General features: G+C 39.0%; 1 protein-coding gene across 3 annotated transcripts in view; it reads right to left on the bottom strand.

Annotated features, from left to right (window-relative positions):
• The window catches only part of NRIP1 (nuclear receptor interacting protein 1), a 156012-nt gene extending 152017 nt beyond the window's left edge, over positions 1–3995 (bottom strand). For 2 of the 3 annotated variants that reach the window (XM_027843620.1, XM_027843618.1), the window contains exon 1: positions 3587–3661. The gene's annotated coding sequence lies outside the window, so the exon portion shown is untranslated. Of the gene's footprint in view, positions 1–3586; positions 3662–3886 lie in introns of those variants that run through there. The other variant, XM_027843619.1, reaches the window with a different exon arrangement.
• Positions 3996–22289: the final 18294 nt, after the last annotated feature.

Below are 22289 nucleotides of genomic sequence, written 5' to 3' on the forward strand. Positions count from 1 at the left end.
AAAATGTTCTAAATCACTAATAAGTAGACAAATACAAATTAAAACAACTCTGAGGTACCACCTCACACCCACCAGATAAGTTGACAAAAGAAAATGACAAACGCTAGAGAGTCTGTGCACTGTTGGTGGAGCTTTAAACTGGTCCAACCATTGAGGAAACCAATTTGGAACCATATCTCCCAAAACTTTTAAATTGTGCATACTCTTTTTTTTTTTTTTTAGGCCGAGGCTGGATTTGACCTCAGTCCCCTTGACTACAGGGCACAAGCTCTATCCGTTGCATCCCCAGCTGCACTTCACACTCTGACGTAGAGATACCATTGCTATGTTTATATCTCAAAGAGATTTTAAAAAGTTTAAAAAGGCAAAGAATTCACAGGTAAAAAAAATACAGCAGTTCTTTCAGTGGTGGCAAAGAACTGGAAATGGAAAAGATGCCCATCATCCACTTTTCACAGTTCTGTTTTTTTTTTAAATGTTGTGATATACAGAACCTTAAAATCCTACACAACACTTTAAATGATTTCTTTCAAGAATTCCACAGCAATTTCTCAAATAATTAACGATGCTCTCTGGAATATTACAAAATTAGGGTTGGAAATCATTGCCTAACAGATTTGGGGTCAATATTTTTTTAAATAACATATCCAACTTGGGACATAATTTGACATGAAATATGACAAATTTAAATGCATCATGCTATTTATTATTTTTTAAAAATTAACTTGTACTCTTGTATCTCATATGGATTGTTTTTGCAAACAAAATCTAAGCCACATTTTAGCTATATCCCTTACCTTATGGGAATCTAATAATTTAAACAGAACATAGAGCTATAGATTAGCACTCCAGTTAGTGAGGAGCATTTTAGTCCCACTTACCTCACCCCTCCTCTTTGAATTTTAGTCTTATTCTTGCAGGAGTATCCAGATAGTTTAGTCATATATGTACAGACAGTATTATGGCAGTAATATAATAATTGGTATTGTTCTAAGACAGTTTATTTTAAATCATTATTGAAATCATACTTTTCCTTTGAGAACTTGGTATATAGCACACGTCACATTTACTGGAAAGTCCCCTCATTCAACTGCCCAGTAGGCATTAAGCCTAGTTTTCAATTCACCTACTGACCCAAAGAGAAACACAGTGAATTCACTTCTGTGAACCAGTAACTTAAAACTCCTTGGGAGGGATGAGGAAGGAGAGGAGAAGAGGAAAGGAGAGTTTAGGAGGGGCACTTTTAACTCAAATTCATTCTGAATCACTTTTCAGGCAAAAAAAAAAAAAAAAAAGACAGGAGTCCCCTAACCTCCACAACTGCAACAAGAGTACATAATTTCTCAGTAACTTTGCAGCCAAAAATATTAAGCAGTAAGCCATGATCAATTTTGCATCTTTGTCTCTACTTTTACCAGATGTAGGTTTCGACCCAAACAAGAATGAAACACTATTTATGGTGCTAAACCTTCATGCAGAATTAGAGAAATCTAATCTAAGTTCCCTGTCAGTCAACCAGCCCAGTGGCATTTATTAAGTGTTTACTATATATGTTAGGGACAGTCTCAGCTGCGGGGGGGAAAAGGGGGAAATATACTCTCCCTGTCCTCAGAGAGCTCAGGTTCTAACGGGAAAGAGAATTTGATTTCCATACAAACACCTGGCTACCAACACTTAGCAGCTCTACCCATTTGCTTTAAAAGTCCATTTATAAGCAGCAATACCTTTCAACAAGGGTGACCATAAAAGGATGCTTAAAAACTGGGAGGGGGGAGGAATAGAGGGGGGAATCATTTCAGAAAAAAATGCAAAGGATTCTGAAAATAATCCCTTCCCACTACCCCAACTAAGCTAAAACTATGATCCACTCATATTTCATAATTTTCCCAAGAAATGCATAAAAATACTCATCTGTATAAACATATTTACTTTTTAAAAATTCCCATTCATCTAAAACAAGTCCTATAACCTATTTGATTATTTATGCAACCATTGTTTAAACTCCAATCAGCTTCCCTGAAACAAATGAGTATTAAAAAAGTCAATACTTAGAAGCAACACCAACACATTACTAACGATTCTTCCCACCTCCTTATATTCCCTTAGTAGCACGAAGCACTATGAAAAATGTAAAATTCTTTCTCATAACTCTTAAGCAGCCCCTGAACTGAAATAAATTACTGTTATTAGGAACCTCCTTTAAATTTTTTAACGTCAACATGTGTTAAGTTTCGGTTCCAACAGGACTGATGGAGGGACACACACACACACACACACACACACACACACACACACACACACACACCATCCTGCATTTTCTTTCAAATATTTTAGTAGTTAATATTAATTTCTGTACTAAACTTCATTTTGAAAAGTTTCTTTTCTTTAGGGGAGAAAAAGATTTTAGGAGAACATTATCGGAAAAACCCCTTAAAAACTAACTTGATCAATCGAAAATGGTAAAGAAATATTAGTATAAAACTAAAGAGGTAAAATCCTTATGAACAGTTTGAGGGCCGTTATCTGAAGCAGGGGTCCTTTATAAACTCACCTACGCTCCGAAAGCTATTCTTGAGAGTTAAAAGAAACAGTCGGAGAGGCCCCTGGTCAAAGGTATATCTTTCCCATGGGCAGGTGGAGGAGGAAAAAAAAATGGCCCAGGGACGGAGCGGTTGGGAGAAAGGGAAAGGTGGAGGTGAAGGGGGTGTGTATTAAGAAAAGTCCAATTAAATGTTTTTGTTTTTCCCCTCCAGAATCAGGCAGGAAACGAGGTGAAAAAGGTAGGAAGTTAATGTATGCATGCCCTGGCGCTGCACGCAGCAGCCACCCCGGGGACTAGGAGAACGGAGAGAAAGTGAAGAGCAGGCTGAGAGGAGCGACGGCTGCCCACACCCCGGGGATCCCCCGGACCGGCAGCCGGCCACCCCGGCGCACGCAGCTGCCGGCCAACCCTCCCCGCCCAGCCGAGGGAGGCCAAGGACAGCAAAGAGCCGCCGCCGCTCGCCATCCCCAGCCCAGGAGAGGAGCCGGCGGGCGGGCGGGCGAGGGACCCAGACGGGGGATGGAGATGGCAGCGTGACCAGTCATGTTACCCGCAGCCTCACTATCACGCTGAGAATTGTCTCAACTTCTATTTCTACGGGGAGATTGGCGGGGTCGGGGGCGGCGTGGGGGTGGGAATAAGGGCGGGAGGCGGACGGGGATTTCGCAGGAAATAAGTCGTCCCCGCCGCCTAGTTTAGGATTTCCACCTCCCCGCCCTGCCCCTCCCCTCCGCTCGAAATCGCGCTCACTCGGGGCCGGAGCGCGCGGCCCCCCCACCCGACCCGCGTGCCCGCTCGGGCAGCTCCGCCCCCGGCCTCCCGGCGGGCTGGGCGCTCGGGGCCGCAGCGCCCACGCCGCCCAGGCCGCCCCCGCCCCCACCCCGGCCACGGATGAGCAGCGACCCGGGATGGGGGGAGGGGTGGGGGCCGCGCGCGTGCGGAAACCCCCCCCACACACACACACAGCTCGCCCCTCCCCCTCCGGCCGCACATACACATCCATCGAGCCCCGGGAGGACCCATCCGACCGCACTTCCGACTCACCCCAGCCTGGGTCTCGGGCCGCCGACTCCCGCGTCTGAACCCGTGCCGCAAGCGGGCTCGCCGCTGCTCCGAGAGCCGCCCGGGCCGGAGGCACTTGGCCCGGTCCGTGCCCCTTCGGTCGTGTCACTTAAGCACCAATTCACACGTAGCCCCAGCGGCACCCCTACTCCTCCCCCCCCCTTTCTTCCCGTCGCCTCAACAATCCCTCAGGTTCTTCCGCTCAGGAGATTAAAAAAAAAAAAGCCTAAGAGCATTCTAAACTGTGGAGATGAAAGAGAAGCAAACAAAAACAACCCACACCATCTGGGCGGTGACGGTTCCGCAGAAAGAGCCCCTGCACGTTTGTGGCCCAAGAAAGGCGAGCGGAGAGGCGCGGGGAGCGCCGACCCCGCTCCTCGAGGCAAGTTGTGGGAGCCGCCGCGGCTGCGCCCGCTTCCGGCCGGCCTCGCTTTCCCCCGACACACAACGCTGGGGAGGGAGGGAGCCGCTCCGGCCGCCGCCGCCTACTCGTAACCTCCGCCTCCCGGTCCCCTCCGGGCCAGCCCTCTCGCTAGTTCGGGGCTCTGCTGCAATGTCTGCGAGGCCGACTTTCAAAGCCTGGGCAGCGGCGGCGCTCCTCCCTCCTCCACCTCTTCGGTGCAGCCCGGTCCCTCCCCTTGCTCTCCACGCCATTCATCTGTTCAGCCAAGTTTCTTAACCCCTTTTTTGCCTCCTTCCCTTTGTCGCGGGGTGGGTGGGGGGAGGGGGGAAGGGGGAGGGGGGCGGGGAGAGGAGCCTAGCGGGGCTCCTGGCTGCTTATCGCAGGGACTGAACCAGGGCTTCAGCAGCACGAGCAAAGGAGTTAAAGGGCGTCGGAGATTTTGGCTTAATCAGACTACGCGGAAACCAAATTTTAGGACGTTTTCCCTCCAACTCCCCCACCCACAAGGAAAAAAAATCCTTGTCCCCATCTACCAGCTCAATCCAGCCAATGGCCCTCGACCTTTTCTCTAGAGGCAACTCCTTTCTACCTTGGAGAAGAATCATCCTTTCCTTTTCCATAGGCCAAAAGGACACATTTGAAAGAGATCCCCTTCTCCACCGCAGGCAGGGCCTCCGAGTCCAAATCTTGGTACTACTTGCTATCTACCTTGTGGGGCACCAGGTGTTTGAGTGGAAACACTTCTGTGGTTTCCATCCCCTTTACTACTGCCAGCTTGCAGGAGGCTTCCTCAACCACAGCCCTTCCAGCCACTCTTTCTACCCCTTCAAAGTTTACTCACCAGCAACTTGAATGATCCTGTGACCATTATAATCCTCTGCTAAAAGGAAAACTGCACTGAGAGAATTCCTCTTTAAGCCCCTTAGAATTGTAACTTTGTGGACTGAAGTAGAAGCCCGCAGGAAGAACTTATCTTTCAATGGTCTCTCACTTGAAAAGTCCCCAGCGGATGTTGTCAACAATTCTCTATCACAGAGGCGACTAGGACCCAAAGAAAGAAATCCTAGTACTTAAAGATCCTGTCATCTTCTTTTCCATCTTCTCCTGTACTGTAACTATGTATTACATCATAATCATTCTGAGGCCAGTGAAGTATCTGTGATGAGCTGGTGGGACCTGGATCCCCATCATGACCATGAGATAAGTGCAGTTGCTCCCTACCATGTTGTCTCTAATTTGTCGGGCTTTTCACTTTAAATTTCTATGAAGGAGGTAGCAATCAATGAAGAGAAGCACCCGTATATTTCTCTTTCTACTATATTTTTGCCTTCAACTCTTATCTTCAATATTTTATTACTGTTGAGCAGAAAGACCTGACAATGAGGATACCCTTTGACCATCCCTTGCCATCAGCCGTCCCTTGACCAGGGACTGCCCAGACCCCATTTGAGGGGCTAGGCTGGAAAAGCAGCATGGCTGCTCGCACCACCTACCTGGGCTGGAAGTCATCATCTGTAATCTTCCTTTTGAGATGGAGGATGAACAGACCTTGTCATCTGCCCTGCCACCTTCCCATAACAGACATTTGATCGTTATCTTATGCCCTGCTACAATACCCTCCAGCCCTTCCCTCCATGCTCTCCTACTCCTCACCCCCTAATACATATCTACTTTGCCTGTCACCCTTAGGACCTCTAGTCCTTTCCAACTTCCATGTAGTTGAAATCTTTTATATATGTTGTCTCCCCAATTAGAGTGTGAGCCCTTTTAGAGTAAAGACTTAGATCTTTCTAATTCTTCACCCCACTGCTTAGTACAGTATTCTGCACATAAGAAGCACTTCATTCATTCATTCATTCATCTCTAAAACTTCAAACTAGAACTATTAATGCCTCTCTCAAACACCTCCCTAGATATAAGATTTCTTTTTTTTGGCTCTATCATTTTTTGTCAGGAAAAGCATCCTGCTGTTTATTTTGCTTTAAACAAAATTTAACATCCCCTTAAACTTAAAAATGTCGTAGACCTGTTAAAATGATTAAAACAAATTTTGGTTAAACGGTAGCCTGGAAGCTTGTAGAGGAATTAAATCCCCCCCCCACCACCACACACACACATATATCAGCAAATAAGGACCCCAAAAGAGCAGTGATGAAGCAAACCAACAGGAAATTGAAGTAAGTTTTTGAATCCAATCCAGAAAGTCACACAAAGTTGGTCAAAAACCTGTGGGGCGGAGAAGGAAAATCAGCTTGAACTCTAGAAAATAAATATGAAATCTGGGAGAACTGGGAAGAGGATTATATCAGGGAAGCCAACAAATGGGGTTGAAGATACCAGACAGTATAAATGAGAATGTTTCACAAGGATCACAAGCTAGTAGAAGCTCCATCAATTGAGGCCTGAAGTCAGATTCCAACCCTTACCTGTTGGAACAGACTAGGAGGGACAGAGCCAACTCTTAGAGGTCACTGTACATTTGACAGGATCAGGTCCTGACTATGTACTTCTTGGGAACCAAAACAGGAGACAAGACCTGCTCAGTGCCTGGGTACTCTCAACGAGGGCCTTTGGGGAAGCAGGACTCCAAGTTTTATATCCAAGGCTTCACACCTCCAGCAAATATCAGTTCCACAATGAACACACGTAGCAGGTTGCAAAGAAATCCATTTATCCAAGTTGATAGCAAAATGGAAATCAGAGAAAGTATACATAGGTGACAATACAGAGTGAAGAGAGAGAAAGGTAGTGGGGGGAAGAACCAGTAAGTAGGGAGAGACTGGAGATTAGAGAGAGAATGAGGATAATAGAGGGTCCATTCTTTAGGATAAAATGGGAGACAATGGGATTAAGGGTTCGTGTGGAAAAGTTTGCCTTAGCAAGGAGGAGGATGTGAGGCACCCTTCTCTTCTTCATATGATACAGAGTTAAGTTAAGAAGAAGAGTTAAGTGATGTGAGATGGGAGTTGAGGAACAAAGAAAAGGGAGCTTTTGGGAAATGACCTCAAATTTTTAGGTGAAGTATAAGACCAGGTTTTCAACTTAGAATTAAAGAAAGGAGGTGCTATGGTAGGCTTGAGGAGAAGAGAAAATGTTTCGAACAGTAACTATGGAGAATGGGATAGTTAATAATTAGGGAGGTATGAAAGTATTGTCTTACTGCAATGAGGGCTCAGCTGAGTTTATGTGAACATGGTTTCATGATTTGCAGTTTTATTCAGCAAGAGGATAGTGGGACTGATTCACCAAGGATTTGAGATAGAGAAGGGAAGAAAAGTGTAGCCAGTGCAGGATGATGGCCGTAAAAGAAATGAGTGGAGAGGTTTGATGAGTCATAGTTAGGAGGACAAAGAACAAGGCTGGGGGAGAGAATAAATGATAAAAAATTTTAAAATTTCCAAGTTCAGGATCATGAAAGTGGAACACTTCTGTCTGATGCGAGATCAAGAATTTGACCATCTCAATCTGTAACTGAGGGGAAGGGGAGGACATTGAATAGATTGAGGAACTGTGAAGTTAGGGTATTTGAAAAATATTTACCAATGCAAGTAAACTTGTTGAATCATTTATCTATATTATAATCCTTCAGAGTAAGGAGTAAATTTTGCTAAGTCTAATATGGCGGTAGGCATTTTTTTTTATCACCTGGACATATGCATTTCTTATTGTCTGTACTTTGCTCTGATTAAGGTACATAAGAAATTTTGTTCTGATAGCATTAAGGATTCTTTACTTACATAGCTGAATAACACTGATCTCAAGTTTCTTTTTTGGTCATGCCACATTACTATAAGTCTACTGGTAAAAGGAATTAAAAATTTTTTTTTGTTGTTGTTGGGTTGTTTTCAGTTGTGTCCAACTCTTTATGACCCCATTTGGGTTTTCTTGGCAAAGATACTGGAGCATTTTGCCATTTCCTTCTCCAGCTCATTTTACAAATGAAGGAACTGAGGTAAACAGGGTTGAGTGACCTGTCCGCTTCACATAGCTAGTAAGTATCTGAGGCCAGATTTGAACTCATGAAGATTAGCCTTCTTGACTCCAGGTCCAGCACTCCATCCACTGAACCATCTAGTTGCCCAATAAAATGTTCACTGTAGGTTAAAAAAGAGCAATGAATATTATTAGTTTTATGCTACAGATAAGCCAATGGACCTAACTTAGGACAATAATGTAGATTAATCTGTTGGGCAAGATATTAAACTTACAAGGAATTTTTGGATTTCATTTCTATTCATATTTAATGTTTATAATTTTAGAGTTTTAGAAAGCAAATTCATTTTACTCTGTATCGGTAACACTGAGTGAGGATACCCAGCCGATGTGCATGGTAGGGTGAAAGCAAAGGAAAGAAAAAATAGAGAAATATCTAGAAGAAAAACTAGAATGAGAGAAGAAGAGACATGATTGAATAAGATACAGGAATATTTTGGGGGCAAGACCTATAACTTCATTATTATAGGAAACCTCCCTCATTAGGGAGCCCCTCTACAAATTTGGTCTGTAATTTGTAGTCTTAGAGAGTGGCCTAGAGCACTGAAAAGTTAAGTGACTTACCCAGAGTCACACAGCTAATATGTATTGCAGATTGGACTTGAACCCAGATCTTTATGATTCTAAGGACAGCTTTCTATCCGCTATACAATATTACTTCTAGATATAAGAATTTAAAAGAAATTAAAAGGATTAAGTCTTTGAACTGTGAGCACTGTTACAAAGTCTAATCTATTTGTACATTTCTTGATCAAGTGGTGGCATTAGAGAAAGGTCATTTGAAACAAGAAACCTTTGAATGTAAGAAGCAATCTTTACTGGTTGCCTGGGAACCTAATCACATTCATCAATGCATTTATTGAATGCTTACTAAAGTACTATGCCAGACACTATAAGGAATATGAAGATGTGTAAAACAGTCACTTTACCAAAAGGAATGTCCAAACTAGTAGGAAAGATTAAAAAGAAACTTCTTAGTTTATGAAATCTAGGCAGCTTGAGTACAGAGAAAGTTAAAGCAAAAAGAAAAAACCCTGGCTTTTACTCTTGCCATGACTTGGTCTGTGGCAGTGACTGAGACAAAGGCAAAAATGGTGATTGTGATAAAATTAAGGTGACCAGACTAGCAATGGAAGTGAAGCTAAGAGGCAGTAGGGTTGGAGGGCAGCAATGGTGAAGAAATAGTGATGATAGGAGATAAAACTGAAGCACAGCTGACAGCTGACAGACAGTATTACCTGCAATTCAGAACCAGAGGGACACATTGTCTACAATATTAGAGATCTAAATACTCCTTCCCTTTGCACAAACACATACAACAGGTTAGAAATAAATAGTTCATTACACAGCTCTGGGTTGTCAGTGGAAATCACAGTTTCTCCTCATTTTTTGATTGTCTTGAAGCCATACCTTTCAGAGGATAGGCTCAGCTCAGCTCATATTGGTATTGTCGCAACATATGTTATTGTCATCGTGGGTATAAACCAACCACACACAGGCACCAGAATTAAACCCACATTTTTAATACGAGATGTATCAACCTTCACACAGAGTTTATGTACTAACTCACTCACTATTCAAGTTAGATCACTCACCTGCCCTCACTTTGATATGTCTAGATTTCTAGAAATAAACCACCGCTATATGGTTATACTTAAACTTTCTTATGGTCCTGGAGGTAATCCTATTGAAATCCTATCCTGTACACCTTCTCCACTCACTGCTTTAGCTCTTGAGCCCCGATCTAATGCATTTTCTCTATATACAATCAGTCACTCACAATAGTGACACTTTAAATCTTAAGTATTAGCCATAAGAAAAGATTTTTAAAAATACCATTTTGTATTCTAGTATATTAAAATCAATGCATGCATAATAAAATACGTCACAATACACATTTAAACCTGCACAGTCTCTCGCCAATTCACTAAGTATCCATTGTGAAGAGTAGAAGCTAGATAGCACAGTGGGTAAAGTGATGGAGCACTGGGCCTGGAGTCAGGAAGATTTGAGTTCACATCTAGCCTCCCTAGCTGTGTGACCCTTGGCAAGTCACTTAATCACTATCTGCCTCAGTTTCCTTAACTGTAAAGTGAAGATATAAATATCATCCACCTTACAGGGTTATTATGAAGATCAAATGAGATAATATTTGTTTAACACAATGCCTGGCACATAGTAGCTACTATGATTTGTTGTTGTTCAGTCGTGTCCACCTCTTCGTGACCCCATAGAGTATATTATCCACAGGATTTTCTTAGAAAAGATACTGGAGTTGTTTGCCATTTATTTCTCCAGTGGATTAAGGCAAACAGAAGTTAAGTGACTTGCCCAGGGTCACACAGCTATAAGTGTCAGATTTTAACTCAGGTCTTCTTGACTCCAAGCCTAGCACTCTATCCACTAAGCCACCTAGCTGCCTCCAGGTACTACATAAATGTTAGCTATTACTGCTAGTACTGCTACTACTACTACTACTACTTATAGGAAACTGATAGGGAAGTACATGAGGGAAGAAACTCACGTATTTAGGGTAACTCACAACTCTGGACTGACTTTGATGTTATTGGTCCATTCAGAAACATCTGTATCACAAGAAAATGCTTCTCTGCTTACTGACTGACTGCTGATCCTCACTACTCTTCATTGAGTAGATCCTTTTCTCTTCTCTAATATAGCATTTATACCTCTTTCAATTAACCACTACACTTAAGAGTGCTTAGAAAATATTAACTCTTAATCTGAACAGCAGTTCTTTTTAAACTAGAAAACTGCAAAGGTCATCAGATTGGTTGTCTCTGGACTATACAGACCAGGACAGCCAGTTATTCACTCACCTGAAAGCTGTACAGGCATACCTTGTTTTATTGTACTTCACAAATATTGCCGGGTTTTTTTTTTTTGTTTTTTTTTTTACAAATTGAAGGTTTATGGCAACCCTGCACCAAGCGAATCTGTTGGCACGATTTTTCCAACAGCATGTACTCATGCCGTGTCTCTGGTTCACATTTTTGTAATTTTTGCAACATTTAAAACCTTTAAAATTAAGGTGTGTGCATTTTAAAAGACATAGTACTTTTGCTTACTTAATAGAATATAGCATAGTGAAAATATAACTTTTATATGCACTGGGAAACCAAAAAATTCACATAACTCATTTTATTGCAATATTTGCTTTATTGCCATGGTCTGGATGTCTCTGAGGTATGCCTGTGTCTTCCAGTTAGAATGGAGGTCAAAGCAACACAGTTCAGATTGACTCATTAAGCTAGGCAAACATACCAAGGCAGCTTACCAAGAGAACAAAAGAGCTGCAAAGCCCTCTCAGCTTTTCCTTCTCAAGCAAGAGGTGGCAGCAGGGAACAACAGGCCCTTGTAAGAAACTTTATCTCTCTCTGAATCAAGGCAGCTCTGAAGGGCAATGGCTTTCACTTGAGCTGTCAGCCATGGAGTCAATTCTCTCTCTCACTACTCAGGAATCCCTCTGCTGAAGCCTTCTATCGGTTGATTAACTACCACAGTTCCAACAGAACAGCTCTGAAGCCCCTGCTTTATCTTCCATTCTTCTACTAATATTGCTATGTTAGGTTCTTCTAAAACCTGATTTCTTTCCAGTTCCTATGGCTTAGCTGAAAGCCACCTGACTCCAATGTAACTCATTTTTTACTTAAAAAGTTATCATCACCCAGATTTCCCTTATAAAACTGGCAGTCCTTTTAAAATCATGCTATAGTTTCCAAAAGTTTATATGATTTCTCATTTTTAAGTTTTATCCTCTTTAGTCATAAAATAGTATATGTGACTTATTGAAGTATCCACCATACTTTGACACTCTGAAGTCTTCACCATTCTCTATTGCTACCATTGAGACTATCTATTTACACTAATTTCTCTAATTTTTAATAAATAAAAGATCTTTCTCTTTCTCTTCCTTTTTATATCATATCAGGTCTCTAATCTGTCAAGATCCTTTTGGATCTTGACTCTTATACAGTATGTTAGCTATTCCTCCAAACTTTGTGACACCTGAAAATCTGATGAGCATGATATTTATGCTTTATACAAATCCTTGATAAAAAATGTTAAGTATTGGAGAGTCATATAGATCTCTGGGATAGTCCATTAAACACTACCTGCCATGTTGACATTGACCCATTAATTCTTTCAATTTGTAAAAAAACTCACGTTTGTAGAGTGAAATGCATGGGGCCTAGTGAGATAATCAAAAGAGATAGTATATGGAGAGAAAAGATATGAGCTTAGTACAGAGACCTGAGGTACACCCACAAATGGGGGCAGGACATGGACCTTGTGAAAGAAACAAAGAAAAATTGGTCAAACAGGTAGAAAGAAAACACAAGAGTGTCACAATAAGTCAAGAAAGAAAGAATACTCAGAAGGAGATGGCGGTCAACACTATAAGAAGCTGTAAAGAGGTCAAAAAGGATGAGGATTCGGAAAAGTTCATTGGATTTAACAATAAAGAGATCATTAGTGACCCTGAAGAAAGCAGTATCGGTGGAGTACTGAGAATGAAAGTCATGGTACAAGGGGAGGAGAAGTCAACAGAAGATATGAAAGTGGAAACAACTCAATAGTTACCTGAGACACTGAAAGGTGAAATGGCTTGACTCATTTGTAGTTTAGAGTCTAAGAGTTGTCTAGGACAGTAAAAGTTGAAGTGATTTGTCCATGTTCACACAACTAACGTGTCAAGAGGCAGGACTTGAACCTCCTACGTCTTCTATGCTAAGCTGCCTCTCAAATGGAATATATACAAATATAAATAAGTAAATTAATTGCTTCAGTCTATGCATGTACCTTGAGTTTATCACTTCTATCAGGAGGTAATATACTTTAATCATATCTCTTTTGCAGACATGGTTGGTCATTTATATTCATCAGAATTTGTAAGTCTTTCAAAGTTGTTTTTCTTTACAATGTTGTGCTTGTATAAATTATTCTCCTGGTTCTGCTATTTTATTTGGAGTCAATTCATACTACCATATTTCTCTACAATCCTTTCTTTTGTTGTTTCTTATGGCACAATAGTATTCTATTACATCCATTACCACATTCTGTTCACTATTCTTTAACTTTTATGCGCTCCTTGGGTTCTCATTATTTGCTTTTGTTTCTCCCTTTACTCCTTTACTCCTCCATTTCTAGACCAGGAAGTTTGACTTGCTTGGAAATAATATTTTCTCCCTCTTATTTTCCCATTCCCATACCTCCTTGTTTTCCTGTTTGATTTATTTCTACACCAAATTATGTATGTTTAACCCTTCTTCATTTCAGAGAAGAGTGAGGTTCATCTGATGCATGTTCCCCCATCCTTTCTTCTGCATTCTCACATCCCCATTATGAGAAATGGCAAGTTCTACTCCCTTTGTCCTCCTTTCTACACTTGTATATTTCTTGTACTCTCTCTTCTCCTTCCACTATCCAAATCCACAGAACAGAACCAATCCACCACACCTAGATCTTCTCTTTCTCTTATTTAACTTCCTCCTTTCTTTAGCATACCTCTTTGAGACGTTAAAGTTCCAGAGGGTTACTTGTTTCTTTTCTCCCTATTAGAATACTAGCCTTATTTCATCATACAACCTCTTCCAGTTGCTCAAAAGATAGGTTTTTCTTGACTTATGTTTGTATTTCAGAGTTCATACTCAGTTCTGGTTCTTTCATCAGAAATATTTGAAAGTCCTCTTTTTTTCCCTGTAGGATTATACTCAGCTTTTCTGGGTAAATTATTCTAACTCATATCTTTTGCCCTTTGGAATAATATATTCCCGGAACTTCTCTCACTTGTAGTAGATGCAACGCACATCTTGTTTAATCCTGTGGTTCTTTGATACTTGAGGTGCTTCTTTCTAGATATTTGTAGTATTTTTTTTCTTTGAAATGGAAGTTTTGGATTTTGACTCTGACATTCCTGGGACTTTTTCCTTTTGATGTTTCTTTCAGGAAGTGATTTTTTTGAGTCTATCTTTGTTTTTATCCCCTAGTTCTAATAGATCAATAAATATTTATTAAGCACCTGTTATGTATCAGGCACTGTGTTGAGCACATGGGGTACAGAAAGAGGCAAAAGATAGTCCCTGCTCTCAAAGAGTTCACAATCGAACAGGGAGACAACAAGCAAACAAATATGTACAAATAAGCTCTATACAGGATAAATAGGAAATAAATAAGAGGAGAAAAGACACAAAAATTAAGAGGGTACTTTGGAAGGAAGTGAACTAATAGTTAGGAACATCAGGAAAACCATGTAAAAAATGGTGCCTGAGCTGCATCTTAAAGGAACAAAAGTATTTTATTAGGCAAAGGTAAGGAGAGAGTTCATTCTAGGCATATGGTACAGTCAGTGGAAAGGCATGGAGGTGAGAGATAGAGTGTCATTTGTAAGGAACAAAAAGAATACCAGTTTGTCTTGATCATGTAGCATGAATAGGAGAGTGTCCAATGAGGCTGGAAGGATGGTTGAGGTTGCATTGGGCAGAGACATCAAACTTTGTAGGCTGTGGCCTACAAAACGTGCAGCCTGAACCACGTTAAAATGTAATTGGGAAATGTTTAACAAAATAAGTAAAAAATACAACAAAGATAAGGTGAATTTGTGGTTTTCTAAGTCAATATGTGGCCCATAGGGATACATTTCTATTTGAGTTTGACACCACTAGCATAGGGCCATTAAAACTAAACAGAGAAGTCTATATTTTTTCATAGAGGCAATAGAAAGTTGCTGGAATTGAGCAGGGAATGCACATAGTCAGATATAAATTTAAGGAAAATTACTTTGGTAACAGAATGTAGGACGGACTAGAAAGATGAGATACTTGAAGCAAAGAGATATTGTAACAATCTGCAACAAGAGAGGTATTTTAAGTATTTCACGGCGGCGGGGGTGTGTGGAATCCAAACATGAGTAAAACATTCTACTTGCAAAAACCGCCAAACGATAGGAAAGTTAAATAAGTATGAGAGGCAAGAGGAAAAAAGAGATGAGGGGCTGAACAAACAAAGGTGGTAGCTGTGTAGGTGGAGAGAAAGCATTGGATGGAAATAAGAGGTGTGGTAAAGGTAGAAATGGCAAGGTTTTCCAAATAATTATATATAAGGATTAAAGGGGAATGAAGAATTCAGGATAATGCCAGTCTGAGAAAGAAATCTGAGATTGGAAGTATTATTGTTCCTTTGACAGAAGTAGGGAAATGTAAAAGAAGATAAGATTAGGGATTGGGTGTGTGAGGTAAATACTGAATTTAGCTTTAAACATATTGAATTGAATCTCTGAGATGTCCAGTGTCAAATGTCCAATAGGCAGTTGGTGATGAAGGACTCGGGATAGACTGGGGTGCTACATATATAAATCTGGGAGTCATCTGTACAAAGATAAACTCATGGGAGCTGATAAGATTACCAAGTATAAAGGAGGTAGAGAAGAAGACTTGGACAGGACCTTGGGGAACATCCACAATTATGTGTCATAATATGGCTGATGAGCAAGGAAAAGACATTGAGAAAGTAGGAGGTAAACCAATAAAGAGTAGTTTCATGACAATCTGGAGAGGACAGAATATCTAGGAGAGAGTGGTTAATAGTGTCCAAATGAAACAGACAATTGAAGAACTAGGAGTAAGAAAACATCAGATTTGGCACTTGAGATCATTTACAGCAACAAATAGACATAATAACCTTGCATTTGACGAACATGAAGACTTGAGATTTTGGGATAAGAATTAATTATTTGATAAAAATTGTTGGGAAAATTCAAAAGAAGTATTGCAGAAACTGGGCATAGACCAATATCTTACACCATTTACCAAGATAAGGTCAAAATGGATATATGATCTAGATATAAAGAGATTTTACAAGAAAATTAGAAGAACATGGAACATATTACTTATCAGACTTATGGATGGGTGAACAATTTATGAATAAACAAGAGATAGAAAGTAAAGTTAGGCATAAAATGGAGAGTTTCAATTACATTAAATTAAAAAGGTTTTGTACAAGTAAAATGTAGATCAGAAGGAAAGCAGAAAATTGGGAAAAATTTTATAGATAGTTTATCAGATAAAGGTCTCATATCAAACATATATAAAGAGCTTTGTCAAATCTATAGGAATATGAATCATTCCCTGATTGACAAATGGTGAAAAGATTTGAACAGGCAGTTTTCCAATGAAGAAATCAAAACAATTCATAGTCATATGAAAAAATGCTTTAAATCATTATCGATTCAAGAAATGTAAATTAAAACCATCTTGAGATATCATTTTACACCTACCAGATTGACTGAAATGATTGAAGAGGAAAGTGACAAATATTGGAGGGGATATGGAAAAATTAGGACACTAATTCATTGTTGGTGGAATTGTGAACTGTTCCAACCATTTTGGAGAGTGATCTGGAATTATGCCCCAAGAATTATTAAATTGCCTATATCATTTGACCCAGCAATATCATTACACAGTCTATTTCCAAAGATGATTAGGTAAAAAGGAAATGAATCTATATGTCCTAAAATGTTTATAGCAATTCTCTTTGTGGTGGCAAAGAACTGGAAATTGCAGGGATGCCCATCAATTGGGGAATGGTTGAACAAGTTGTATTATATGATTGTGATGGAACACTACTGTGCTAAAAAAAAATGATGAGCTCAATGATCTTACAAAAACATGGAAAGACCTTCAAGAAATAATGAAGAGTGAAATGAGCAGAACCAAGAGAATATTGTATGTAGTAATAGCCATATTGTTTTAAGAATGACTTTGAGTCAATAAGTTATTTTGACTATTATAAATACCAAATTAAGTAGAAAGGACATATGAAGAAAGACACTATCTGCATCCAGAGAAAGAACTGATAAATAGATGTATTAATAAATAATTTTACATGCATATGTAAAATTATTTGCATATATGTATATATAATAAATGTTATTTACATATATATGTAAAATTATTCTACATATATATCTATTTGTGTCTAATAGTAGCCATCTCTAGGGCAGGGTGGGGAGAGGGTAGGAAAAAAAGAAGAAGAAAAATAAATTTACATGATAATTTTGTTGTATATTTGGAAGAAATAGCAAGTTGTGCTTAGTGGATTTGCAGTTTCATGTACAGTCATCTTCTTTTTATTGTACTGTGTTATGGAATTGTTTGTTTTATTTCATAAATATATATAAATGTAGAAAACAAAAGGGAAAAGAGATCATTTGTAGCTTTAGAGAGAGCAATTCATTTGAGTGATAAAGTTAGAATCCAGATTACAAAGAATTAAGAAATGAGTAAGAGAAGAGAAAGTGAAGGCATTGTTTTTCTTCCCTTTTCAGTATATTTTAAATTGTATTGTATCATTAGTGGACTACAGCCTTCAATGTTCCTTTTCTATTCTCTTTGTGTCCCTCATATGTTTTAAGCTTCCGAAATATTTCTTTTGTAGATCATGCTATATACTCCTATTTTTTTTCTGTGCCTTATTCTTAGAAATATCAATTTGTGAGGAAAGCAATGACAGATGGAAGCATCATCACATAGAAATTACCCTATATTCCAAATCATGTGGCTTACCACTACCACATAACTTCAACATTATTAGTCTCCTTTCTTAAAGCCATGTCTCTTCATCTTGGGCTCTATGTGACCTTTCTCCTCCCCTCCATTCTGTGTGTCATCTGCCCTTATGAATTCACAAATCCCTTCTCCTGGTTTAGGATGCTTCCCATGGATGCACAATACTCTCTCAGAAAGCGGCCCACCCAATGCTCAAATTTCACCCTCCACACTACCCCAGGGCAAACATATCATCAGTGCCCAGTCTGCCTTTGAAAAAGTCACACGCCGTCTCCAACATGGAAATAGTCTTCAATAGAATACTCACTCCCCTGCTGGGTTCAGTCTTCCACTTCTTACAGTTTCCCATATTCAATCTTTCCTCTTTGTCACCACTCCCATTCTTCTGCTATAGCCTCTTACCAAGAAACTATAAAACTTACTACCATTTCTTTATTATATATACATGGATTTGATAAGGTGAATCACCACTCATTCTCCTCCAAATTTAAGCACCCTTCCATTCTGCAACTCCATTGCTAAAAAGACATCAATTCACCTCTAGGGAGGTCGAGGTATTTAGTCCATGGCACTTCAGCTCAACTCTTCCATCTTTGCTTTTTCTGATTCTTTAAGTTCTACTTGAATCTTTATACCTTTGTATCCTTATTTATCTTTTAATGATGGTCATTAAAAAATTAGGTCAATATTTCAGTTTTACTTTTGGGAACTATAGCTTCTACATGAAAAATTATTGATTTAATTACTGGTTCTTTCCTTGAATATTTATTTAACTTTCTTGTGTTTTTATTGTTTGGGGTTTTTGCAAATAGAATATTTTACTCACATTTGGATTCCTCCCCCCAAAATACTTAAAATGTCTCCCTTGTTGATATAGTAGATATAGATAGGGACAAAGGGGGAATAGCAGTTATAGTCCTCCAACTATATTAAATAGTGACAATCATCAAAACCATCTGATATGATTACAAAATAGAGAGGTAACTTGAAGGAAAAAAACAACTGGACAAGGGAGAATCAGAAAAAATAGAGTTCAACCCAGTGTCCAATAAAGCAGAGAACAAATTATTCGTGAAAGAACTCCCTATTTGATAAAAGCTGCTGAGAAAACAGTCTGGAAGAAATTAGACTTAGACCAATAACTTACACCATATTCCATAATACATTCTAATTAAATACATGACCATAATTTTAAAGAGCACACCATAGATCATGTGACCAATAAGAATGTGGACTAGACATTGTCTCTGATTATAAAACTTCTCAAACCTCTTCAGGTAGAAATTACGTACAAAAGATAAAGCAATTTCAGGTGTTTCCAGGGTCAAGGACATCAAGAATTCAAACCAGGTAAAAATTCAGTGAATTAATAACAGAGAAAACCAGTATTCCTTAACCCCTAAGAAATGTTCCTTCAGCACTGCTTTCTCCATGCCCACCACATTCTTGTAAGGTTTTTTTTTAAAAAAAAAAACATAAATAAGTGTTGTACGGTGTCAAAGGCTTTTTCTGCATCTATTGAGATAATCATTTGGTTTTGGATTTTGATGTGATTAATTATGTTGATTTTCTAATGTTGAACCATCCTTGTATCCTTGGTGTGAATTCAACCTGGTCATGATGAATTGTTTCTTAGATAAATCACTGTTTGACGGGATTTTGTTAAACATTTTTTAATCAATATTCATTAATGATAGTATCCTACAGTTTTCCTTTTGTGTTTTATCCTTCCCTGGTTTAGGTATTACTATTATATTTGTCTCATAAAAGGATTCTGGTAGAGTAAAATCACAACAAAACCAGAATAAAAAAAGGAACAATCAGAACATGTTATGCATCAGTTATATGCTAACAAAACTGTGAACACACACACAAAAAAAAATCTTAAAAAAATGTAAATTGCTCGAACTGTCAGAAGACCACTTAGAGATCTTAAATAACTCAACATTCATAAAAGAAAATAGATCTAGCTGTAAAGGAAAAGTCAAAGGAAAATATTCCTGGTCCTGGTGGATTCACAGGAGAATTCTATCAAACATTTAAATAATAAAAGTATCCATAATACATTATTCTTGAAAATTGAGAAGGAAGGCACCATACTAGGGATTCAAAGATAGTTCAACATTAGTAAAACAATCACCAAAATTTATCATATTAAAAAACAAAACTTTCAAAACCATATGATTATTTCAGGAAGTAAAGAAAAAGCCTTTGACAAAGTACAATAACTCATTTCTGTTAAAAATAAAACCCTACAAAGTCTAGGCATAGAGGGAGCTTTTAAAAATATCATAAAAAGCATCTATCTAGAACTAAGAACAATCATCATATGAAATATAGATAAACATAAAGCTTTTTTAGCAAATCTTGAAATAAAACAAGCATGCCAAGTCTCCCCACTATTATTTTAAACAGTTCTGGAAACGTTATAGACAACAATAAAATGAGAGAAGGAAATTAAAGGCATAAAGATAGGTCATAGAGTTGCCTTTGCTCATAGAGTACAGTGCCTTCTTTGATGTGTGCATACCGTGCTGGGTGGTCCTGTGCCAGTGTCTCCCATGTCTCACAATCTATTCCAAAGTTCCTCAGAGAGACTTTGAGAGTGTTCTTGTATCCCTTTATCTGAACTCCATGTGAGTGCTTGTTTTGTGTGACTTCTCCGTAAAATAGTCTTTTAGGCACTTATGTTTGGCATCTGAACAATATGGCCAGCTCATCTGAGTTGTACTCTCTGAAATAGAGTTTGAATCCTTGGCAGTTCAGCTGGAGAAAGGATCTCAGTATCCCTATCTTGCTCCTTGATCTTAAGGTGACCTTATCTTGCCAGGTGATCTTCAGAATCTTCCTAAGACAACTCAAATGGAAGTGAGTCAGTTTCCTGGCATGGCTCTGGTATACTCTCCAGTTTTACAGGCATACAACAATGAGGTCAGCATAATGGATCTGTAGACTTTGAGTTTGCTTAGCAGCCTAATATGTCTTTTCTCCCACATGTTCCTTTAGAGCCTCCCAAACACTGAGCTAGCTCTGGTAATGTATGTGTGTCAACTTCATCATCTATGTGTACGTCCCTGAAAAGTATACTGCCAAGGTAAGTAAACAGCATTCAAAAGTTCAAGAGCATCGTCCATTATCCAGAATCCATGTAAGAATGACGTCATGAAACTGATGTACAATACTGATGAACTTCTCCAGGCACCCAGATTTTTGCCATGATCTTCTGCAAGCCCTCATGACTGACAGTATCAAAGGCCTTTGTCAGATCAATGAATATTGTGTGTAGACCTCTGTTCTGTTCCTGGCCTTTCTCCTGAGGAGTTGTCAGGTGGCAAGCACCATATTGACCGTTCCTCACCTCTTTCTGAAACTACACTGGCTCTCAGGTAGATGACCATCTTCCAGGTGAAGGATCAACCAACGAAGGAGGACTCTGGCAAGAATCTTGCTGGCAGTGACTAAGAGAGAGAGCCCCCTATAATTGTCACAGGACAATCTTATTTCCTTTTCCTTTATAGAGATTGACAGTGCAGACATCCTTAAACTCCTGGGGGATAACTTCCTCTTGCCATATAACCCAGAAAAGTTCAGTCAGCTTTTGTATGAGCAGTGAACTCCCTGCCTTATGAATCTCAGCTGGAATAGAATCAGCACCAGGTACTTTGCCACACAACAGGAACCTAATGGCATTCAAAACCTCTTCTCCAGTTGGAAGTTTGACTAAAGAGTGATTGGCTTCAACCTGAGGCATATGGTAAATGGCTTCAACATTTATTGATGATGGTCTACTGAGAACATTATGGAACTATTCAACCCATCTCTTCAAGATCATGTCTTTATCACTAATCAATGTGGTTCCATCAGCCCTGAGCAATTGAGATGACCATAGGTCTTTGGCCCGCAGATAGCCTTCAGGGCATCATAAAAGCACTTAAGATTGTTACTATCAGTGAAAAACTGAATTTTATATGCCTTCTTGCTGAGCCAAGAATCTCGCATCTCTCTAAGCTTAACTTGTGCTTTCTTTTCATGGAATTAAATGCTCCCATTTTAGAGACAGATGAACTATCCTGCTGGTAAAGCCCTCATATCAGAAGTACTAGTCTTCCCTGAACACCCATACACTCCAAAGTCCTAGAGAATCACTGAAGGTACTGTTTGAGCTAATAGCTTCAGCAAAGTTACAGGCTACAAAATATACCCTGAAAAATCAATTGCATTTCTGTATAATAATAACCAAACCTAAGAGGCAATAATAGGTAAATTTCATTCCACATAACTACATAAAGTATCTGGGGATCAAATTATCAAAATATACAAAAGACTTTTATAGATTCAATCACAAAATGCCCCTTGACAATAATAAAAACAATTTAAATAGCTGGAGGAATATTTGGTGTTCGTGGCTGGGCCACAACAATTTAATAAAAATGACAATACTACCAAAGTTTTTTATTTTTAAAAATGTCAATTTACATTTATATCATGTTATATTAAGGTTGATATATATTTTATGTTGGTTGATATTATATAAATATATAAATAATATATAAAATATATATTATACCAATCATATTTAAAAAGGGATATATTGTACTTGATAAGATAAAAAGAAAATATATTTGGAAAAACAAAAGCTCTATAATATCAAGATTCTATGATGATAAGAGGTAGAATTGAAGGGAAGAATGATATTTCCAGAACT

Source organism: Vombatus ursinus, unplaced genomic scaffold (genome assembly GCF_900497805.2).
Source record: "Vombatus ursinus unplaced genomic scaffold, bare-nosed wombat genome assembly UNPS02014924.1, whole genome shotgun sequence".
NCBI lineage: Eukaryota > Metazoa > Chordata > Mammalia > Diprotodontia > Vombatidae > Vombatus > Vombatus ursinus.